Here is an 8210-nt window from a genome sequence, read left to right on the forward strand (position 1 = left end):
GAATAAACGGGATTGAATTACACTCTGTCTGGTCTGCATTCTTCGAGTCTGTCCTCACTCTCGCTCTTGCTGAACACCGACCCGCGGACCGAACTCCGGCAGCTTGGGCCTGGATACAGTAGCAGGCAAACGCGGGGCTGCCGGGGCCTCAGCATTTTGCTTGGGTCGAAACATTTTTTGGCCGCCCCAACGTGGGGCTAGTGTGCTTCTCAACATTTTTTCTTTTTTATTGAATATTTTATTTATTTACATTTCAGATGCCATCCCCTTTCCCCATTTTTTCTCTCTCTCAAAAAGCTCTATCCCATCCCTACTCCTCATTTTTGCTTTTATACCATTTTAATTAGATGCAAGTGTTAAGGTCAGTTCTAGGTTGAGGAACTAGCAATACAATACATGCAAATAGTCAAGGAACAAGCAAGACAATAAACACAAATAGTCAAAGAACAAACAAGGCAATAAACAAAATTTCATGAGCATGTTTTTCTAGAATGTCTCTTTTGTAGGTCAGGCTAATTCCCTGGCTTTGTGACAAAAAGGAGAACAACAAGGAAGCCCAAAAAGATACTTGGTACTTGAGAACATGTAGAAGGTAAGCTATTTCCAATAGATTTTTCTGCTGCTTTTCTCATGCTATTTAAACTTTTTAATCAAGAAAAATGTGGGTATAAATTTAAACTGACTAAATGTAGTCAGATGATTAGCCTTTTGAATAACACTCTGTTTTCTTGATTTGGCTTACTAACGTGTTCCCCTACTAAAGGTCATGGATGTCTTGAAAGATTTTATTTAGCACTCATGCTTCAAAAAAAAAAAAAAAAAAAAAAAAAGGACATCTTCTTAGTGTGGTAGATGCTTTCTCATAATGTGTAGAAACTTTCTCTAATATGAATGATAATTGATAATTCAGAAGTACTCTTTTCACAGATCATAGATGAATCTGCCCATATGTGAACTCAGTAGATCAATAAAATAATGGCTCAATATTCATCTATAAATTCACTAAGTCTCAAGGGCCTGAAGGGTACAATGCAAATTTCACTTCCCTACTGCCTTCAGAATGGGTAGAAACTTTCTCTAATATGAATGAGAATTTAAAAGTACTCTTTTCTCAGATCATAAATGATATCGGACTGTATTTGAACTCAGTAGATCAATAACATAATGGTTCAATACTCATCTCCAAATTCACTTAGTCTCAAAAGCTTGAAGGGTACAATGGAAATTTCACTTCTCTTCTGCCTTCAGTTTGGAGGACATGTGGAAAGAGATAATGGACTTATTACAACTGTCTTCTGAACTTTGTCTTCCTTGGATTTAACTCCTACCTCTAGTCCTAACTAGCACTTGAGATAAGCTTAATCCTACTGTACTTCCAGCCCCTCCTATTATTTCAAACTTGAGAATATTTCCTGTTTATTTCCCAAAGTGATCTTATGTATCTAGGGGGAGTTATCCACTCTCCTGTAAATCACATATGTGCAATGATGAAATGTGGGTTCTTCCAGTCTTTATTGGGATCACTTGGCAGCCTCAATGGCTGCTAACAGTTTGGTCACAGACAGGTTGGGTCACACTTTGCATCTATCACAAGAGATTTCCACCCAGGTAGTAGAATAGATATCATCCACAAGTCTCAGATCTACAACTCCTTCAAAACCAGTTCACTTCCCTCACCTTTGTGATCTGACAACAGTTCCTCATCTTACTGACCACTGAAACGGAAGTTCTTGCCTCTTCCTCCATGACAAGTCTGGCTTACAGGAAATATATTACAAGCTATGGCTTATAGGAATCAACTTCAATGTGCGATTCTACCAAAGATACATTCTTATACTGATGATTATTAGTATTTCTTCAAGGTTTTTTTGGAGAGACTTAGTGAAATAACCTGGCATCCAGCAAAACAGATACTTTGGATGAAAATTTCCCAGGTCTCTTACCATTGCCTGCCACTACTGAGTCCCTGTGTTGGACCAGCATCCCAGATATTCTCTTTATTAAGTACCCACAAAAGCAGAAGTAGCCCAAGGACTATCATCATTCCTTATTATCAACAAAAGACTGTCATGATAGGTCTAAAACAGACCCCCCAAATGGCAGTGCTAGTAACAATGTCCTAGACAGAAAGACTTTGACCAAGTAAACAAAAAATTGTTACTGGGTAAACAGTAGACTAAATTCAATATTACCGAGAGAATCTTGTAAGGTTGTATTTGTTTACATGAAAAATTACTACTTCCCTCATCAGCACCAAAGAGCATTTACCTAGGACAACAGTATCTAGTTCCTAGTCAATCCTAACAGCCTGTACCAGCTCAAAGACCTTCATTTTGTTGACTATTCTATAAACCATTTCCTTTCTTGTAGTGCTGTTGTCCTGTATTCTAGGAGGCATAACAGAAGTGAGTTCTCCAATAAATTTCTGTCTACCCACACAGTAGTTCAATTTAGGGCTTTTAGTTCACTGTCATTTACATAAGCATTATACCCAAATGCAGCTATATCTTAAGAAAATAAAAATAGACCCACTTCAGTTGTCTTTGTAAGAGAGACTTCTTTATTGTTCTATACCATCAAATCAAAATGTAAGAAACATAATTTTAATAGAGACTGTTCAGTTTAGCTACTGTTTAATAGGTAGCATTTTTAACAACTTGAATATATCTCTTACTCCCTCAAAAATTAGAAAAGGTCTTCTATATTTGTGTAGTTTATTTAAAACAGTAAAGTTGAAGGGAAATGTTTTCATCTATATTTTAATTTGTAGAGTGACATTGTTAATAAAATATTTATGTATCTGAATGTTCATATAGAGATTTAGAATGATATCCTTAATATTAATTCTTGAAAAATGAAGTTTACAAACTTTGATGTATACTTAGCTACTCAGTGCCTAAGTGCAGATTACATATACATATGATAAAAGATTGTTGGTGTTTATAAGTCTGTAATAAAAATATTTTTATATCATAATATTTGGACAAGTCTCCAGAAAGAGAATTCAACTGCTGCATGACTCTTAAATATGACCGATTTAGCATATTTTTACCCTGACGTGGGATTCTGAATCCTGATTTCTCAGTAGGGACAAATGATTTACCTTAAGTGATTTTAAGTACATCTTTATAGAAAAGATAAAACTTAGAAAAGACAACTTCAAAAAAAAAGTTAGGGTTATGTATTTGTTGCTTATGTAAGAATTTTCTTAATTTTCATTAAGGTGGTTTCTGGCCATAGTTTGCAAAATAGTTTTTTAAAAAAAAACACATAAATTTATTTTGTTTTATTACGTTATGTTTTTGGATGTTGTGTGCCTACTACCTACAGAAGTCAGAAGAGGGCATATGACCACCTGAAACTGGAGGTTTAGACAGTTATGTGCTTCCTTGTGAGCACAGATCCATCAATCAGGCTCCCTCCAGACTGTGTCACTTAATAATTTTTTAGATACTGAAAATATTGTGGTTTTGAAGGCAGTAGCTCACTTTGTAGCCCCAACAGTCCATGAACTTACTGTGTAGATCATGATGTACTTGAGAATTTAGGGATATCTTCATTCTTCTGCTTCTCAAGTGCTGGGACTAAACACATACACCATGAGGCCTGAATTGCCTTCTAAAAATTTATAAACACTGATTTATATTTATATAACATTTTATTCTACTAATTCATAGTATTTTACATATTTTTAAAAATTTTAAGAACTATAAGTATAAAAAAATAAAGTACATAAGAATTTTCTGACACTTGCTAAATTCAATTACTATGACTTGATTATACCTAGTTATACCAATTTCCCTAAACAATATAAGCAATATGTCATTTCAAATATTATGGATCTCAGCTTGTAAGGGTGTTTTTTTCTATCTATAAAATGTAAGTAATTTAGGTCAGTCATTTATAACAGTCATTTATCTGTGTAGCTAAAAGATATAGAAAAGTTATGAAAAATATAGAAGGTTTTTATGACCCCTAGATCTGAGCAAAAAAAAAAAAAAAAAAAAATGCAGGCCAGTTGGTTCACTAGTTCCACCAAGAAAGCAGAATTAAATGTGAGATTTTTAGGGCTTCACTGTCCTGAGATACGTTCTATAATCTGGGAGGGGTACATTATCCCTGAGTAAGAGGACACTTGCTGGATTAACATTCAAGAGATGAAGGGAGAGGCTAATTAACATTCCTTAAACCTCAAATCTCAAGGAAGAGAACCCACCTGAGAGTGGGGAAGGCCCAAAGCAAGGATGGTTGGGCAAGGTTACATTCTTGTGAAAGATGAGTGTACAAGATGTTTCCTCAAGACTCTAGCTGAATTACGGGTTGGGACTTTTTTGAACTTGCTACTGTTTTTATATTATGTTACCTTGGTTACCCCTCACTCCCCCTGGTTTGTGGTTTTACCCTTTAAAATTCCTCCTCCCCCAGGCCGCTGGGTCAATCCCTCTACTCCTGTATGAGTTATGGATTGACCATCAGCTGGTTGATCCCGAAATATAACTCTTGCTGATTATATCTAGATTGGTGTCTCGTTAATTATTGAGTGGCTGTGACACCTGAGACTTGAGTAAGGAACTCCTCTCTCAGGGATCTTTCATAGCATTTCCATGATTTTTACTTTTGAATTTAATTCTTGATTAAGTTAGGCTAAACCCTCAAGGTTAACAATAGACAATAGAATAGGTATTTAGCTAACTCAGTTATTGGTTAATAACTTTGTTTTTTAGAAGACACTGTATATTTTGGTTTTCTGAAAATTCACTTTTGCTAGAGAATATTATTCTCATATGGAGAATATACTAAGTTGAATGATGTTAGGCAGCTGAGGAAAATTGTAGAGTTATATTGAAATAAATTTAAAGCTATGTCAGAGTATTAAAATTTGGGAAGAAAATTGTAAAGGTTATAAAGAGAGTAAATGTGACTAGGGATCTACCTGAAGACCCAGCTATACCACTCTTGGGCATGAGACAGGGGTACATGCTCCATTATGTTTATAGCAGCTTTATTTGTAATAGCCAGAAGCTGAAAACAGCCTAGATGTCCTACCATGGAAGAAAGGATACACAAAATGTGGTTCATTTACACAATAATAATAATAATCATAGAAACTAGCAAAGCACATGGTTTTTAATTTGACACTTTTGGTTGTTCTGGTAAACAGGAACCCAAAGACAGCCTCTCATTAGCAATGCTTTGTTGGGAGCTGACTCATAGCAGAAAGTGGCTATCATCTTTGCAGCCATCTCGAGCCATATACCCTGACAAGAGACTTGTTTTCAACAGCCTACAACAGCTGAGCACACTCTGATAAACATCTTGTTTATCCCATACATCTTGTTCTGCTGTTTAGTGCCTCCAGCTGCAAGGCACACACAGCATCCACTCCTGCAAGTCACATGGAGCATGTGGTATCCATGTCTGCAAGGCACGTGGCAAAGCATATAAATACCTCAGATTTCCCTTCAATAGGGAGACTTGATCAGAACCTCTGTCTTGTGCCCATTCTTCGAATCTCTTTCCCTCCATCCCCACTCTCTCTCTTGCTAGACCCAGACCCGAGGACCTGAGCAGCAGCTCGGGTCAGGACAGTGGTTCTAGTTTTTGTTTGTTTGTTTGTTTGTTTTTGTTTTTTGTTGTTGTGTGGTTTTATTCTACACTGTCTTTTTAAAATTTACTTTTGTTGAAAATACATTTTTTTTCATTTTTCGTCCTACGTATGGTTTTGGTTCACCTTAAGTAAAACATATGTATGTATATTCACCATGAATAAAACTGTTTGGACAAGCAAGGACTATCTCCTTCATTAAGTATTACTGTGGGGGTGGGGGAAGCCTTCATAGGAAAAAGCTGCATATAAATGTCTAAATCTCCAGGAGAAAGTCTTCCTCTTTCATCCCCCTTTTCAGCACTCACTAGGAAACAAGATTCCACCCACTCCCTGGCTCAGCCATCCCCTTTCTGCCTGGCATGTAAGGAATGGGAAGACCCACAGCCCACTGTTCCCAAATCCTAAAGGTGTCCAGCAGAGTCTGGGTACACAGGAGACTAAAAAACAAAGTATCTGTCCTAGCCCCTGAGTCTTAGTAATTATTTTAAAATGTCTTCTGGTCAATCAAACTACCTAAGCTGTGGCATCTCTGCCTAGCTCAGCCGCCATGTTGCATGGCCAGAAACCACATGTGCATTGCAGCTAGAAATGGCCAGTTAGAAACACCAGCCCTGCCACACACCAGATACTAGTGTAGGAGATGGCTCTGTCAATCTTCCCTGTTGTCTCCGCAAGGATGGGCGTTGCCCAGACCATCCTGTCATCCATGCGGGCCCAGTAGGAAAATGAGACTCTAATGTTTAAAGAATAATCAAAGGCTTATATATTTGGTAATGAAGAATAAGAAGATGACCTTACAATCAGAGATGTAACCCAATACCCAACCTAGATATACTAACTACCTTTGACTGCTATAGACAAGTGGACATCAGCCTCCATGCCCCCTCTCTCATTCTCTGTCTCTCCCTTAGCTCCTCCTCTTACTTCTCCTCCTCCTCCCTTACTTCTCCTCTTCCTTTCCTTACTCCTCCCACCTTAGCTCCTCCTACACCTCTGCTATTTCTCGGCTAGGTAAACACAGAATGTGACCCGCTATCTTGGACTGTATTCTGCCTTCATTGAGCAACATGCCTGCAGAACTCCATCATTGCAGCAGTGAGGCAAACACACAGCCCAACATTTATGTGTGTTTGTGTGTGTGTATGTGTGTGTGCATGCACTGTGAGCACATAAGCACACTCATGTTTGTGTTTTTAATATATACATATATGCACATATAAGTACATATGTGCATATATGAATATATAGTAAAATAAAAGTAAAAATAAAACATAAACACAAATAAGAAAATTATGACATGACATTATGAGACAAAAAAAAAAAAAAAAAAAAAACTCCGAATCTGCCATTGGGTTTGTTTTATGTTGGCCATCTAGTATCGAGCATTAATGCTACCAATAAGAATAGATTGTTTCCCTAGGAAAAAAAAAACAAATTTTTATTTGCAAGTGGCTTTTAATTAGAGATAACGTCTAGGTTTTATCAATATAATTATGAACATCTGTTGAAAGCAAAATAAACTGTACACTCAACTAAGGTATAAGCAGTAGCTGCACTAGGTCATGTTTATATAGAAAAAAGGTATAGGGGAATTCGCTCCTTGAGTGGATGAATAAACCAAACTTCTGATGTTATATGCCAATCAGATTAGTATTTTTTATTATAATACATTTTTTGACTCAATAAAATTTAAATTGGTTTTAGGAAAGGTCTATAGCAGACATAAAAGCACATGCCATCAAGAATTTGAGAAAAAAATACTCTCCAAGGTAAAAGAGAGGCCAAGAAAATAATGGTAACAATACTAAGAAAACTTGTCACAATGGCAACCTGGCAGTAAGTATGGAATATATTACATAATAGAAGAGCTGAACAGTTCTGGATTAAGAAAATCTAATGCTACAAATGAAAGGAAAAAAAAATAGGGTTCTAACATAGTGCTCAGGCTATATAATTCACCTTAGAATTTTGAAAGTAGGAGGAAGAAAATGTTAGGAAAATATGATGGGAAAAACTAGATACATGAAGGAGCTCTCTTGTGTGGTCCCCGAAGGAGATAATAAAATACAAGTTCATTCCTGCCAAGAATAAGGAAACTGGGAAGATATATATCCAGAGTCTTTAGCAGCTACTAACACATGGCATTTGGTGTAAGATTTTTAATTCTTGACCAGGCAAATAGAATGCTAAAACTAAATCCAAACTTGTCCTCTATAATGCTGGGTTCAAAATGAGAAACATGGTAGATATTAGCAGGGTTGTATCACTTTTCATGTGTTTTTCCCCCTATACTCTTTACACTATAAAAAATAATGCAATACATGCTGGGTACCCATTCTGGGGTTTATTGTTTTCCAGACATATCCCCCAGTTTGGAGCTCTAGACAACTTTCATTGTGAGCAATTATAGTTTTTAAGCTGGCTTAAGTGGCATATTTCCTGTAAGATTCCAAAATGTCTTTACACAGTCAAAACTATGATTCATGTTTGTTCCTGTCAGAAAAAACAGCAGGGATGAATGATGGAGGGGATCTTGTACAGGAAGGTACACCAACAGGCCCAAGGTGGGATCCAGCTCAAGGGGAGACTCCAAGGCCTGACA

The sequence above is a fragment of the Arvicanthis niloticus genome, chromosome 11 (assembly GCF_011762505.2).
Source record: "Arvicanthis niloticus isolate mArvNil1 chromosome 11, mArvNil1.pat.X, whole genome shotgun sequence".
Lineage (NCBI taxonomy): Eukaryota > Metazoa > Chordata > Mammalia > Rodentia > Muridae > Arvicanthis > Arvicanthis niloticus.